This window comes from Aulostomus chinensis, chromosome 14 (genome assembly GCF_037954235.1).
Source record: "Aulostomus chinensis isolate RoL2024-O1b breed Wild chromosome 14, RoL_Achi_v1.0, whole genome shotgun sequence".
Classification (NCBI taxonomy): Eukaryota; Metazoa; Chordata; class Actinopteri; order Syngnathiformes; family Aulostomidae; genus Aulostomus; species Aulostomus chinensis.
Window position 1 is genome coordinate 20110778 of NC_141333.1, and position 1305 is coordinate 20112082.

Sequence of the window (1305 nt, forward strand, 5' to 3'; positions counted from 1 at the left end):
GGTTGGTGCGCCTGTGCTTGAATGCGGTTGTGGTTTACCGTTGTCTGAACGGAATGAACATGTCACCAAACGCTTTTAATGAGTCCTAGCATTGTCACAGTTGGTTTTAAATTGTGACATGATGGTTGATGGTAAATTGACTCATTTTCATAAGGCGCTCAAAGCACTTTACAGTGTTGTCTCATTCACGCATTCACACACCGATGGTGGAAGCAGCCATGCAAGGTGCCACCCAAATCATCTGGGGCAATTACCACTTCACTAGCTTGTTCAAGGACACCTGGACATGGTCACCGGGGAAGTGAGGATCAGTGAGGATCACACCAGCGGCCCTTCAGGTGCTCCACAGCTTACGATCTTAGAATTTTGTTTTTAAGGGTACAGGGCAATATCAATCCAGCCCACAGTGAGGAAGAAAAACATTTCAGCATGTGGCACATCTGTAGTAATGTGTGCAGCGCCCCTTGTTCAAGGAATATTTGAATTCCTATTTATTGAAGGATATTTTTCTTACTTTTTTCTTATTCAATTGACACATTGTGTCACTCACTACAAGTGAGAGAAAAAAAATGCTAACTTGTAAGTGTACCCCGATTAAGCATAATCTATTTGATAATATTTCTTGAAAAAAGATAAAATAAAAGACTGCTGAGCTTCAAAAGGTATAATTACAAAAATGAAAAATTACAATATCCCTGTCATCTGTCTTAACTCCTAAATTGAGACAAAAGCATAATCTTTTATCTGACTGAAGCTTGCTCCACTCACGGGGAGAACTTTAAAAGTAAAATGTCATCACATAGTAGGGTTAGTCTGCTTCCCCATAAAAAGTAGTAAAAATGTCTCTTTTAAGTTTAATTGTGCCACTGTGAAGGATCGTTTATGTAGATGTGGAGTGTAACAAAAAGTTATATAATGAGTCATGTAACTGACTACTTTGGTAGGGGTAGTAAATTGAGAAGAATAATTAGCTTTATGTTAATGAAGATCAGCCATTCTTATTGTACAGAGAACAGCCAAAGAGACAATGTGACGTCCACATTTTAGATGAAGTTGGGGATACCCCACACAACTCTAGACAGGATTTTACATGAAATTCACAGTTGTGCTTAGTCTGTCTCAGTCGGCTCTAGCCGTCACTGGTGTGTGCAGGTGATCCGGAAACTTGGCACAGGACTCTGTAGGTGTATGAGGGGTACAGACTAAAATATTCAAGTGCATGAAAGACGTGAATCATCTGGACTTGAGTTGGGACAAACTCTGAATGCAGTTTGGTTGTATGTGGAAGTTTGGCGTCAACTGAGT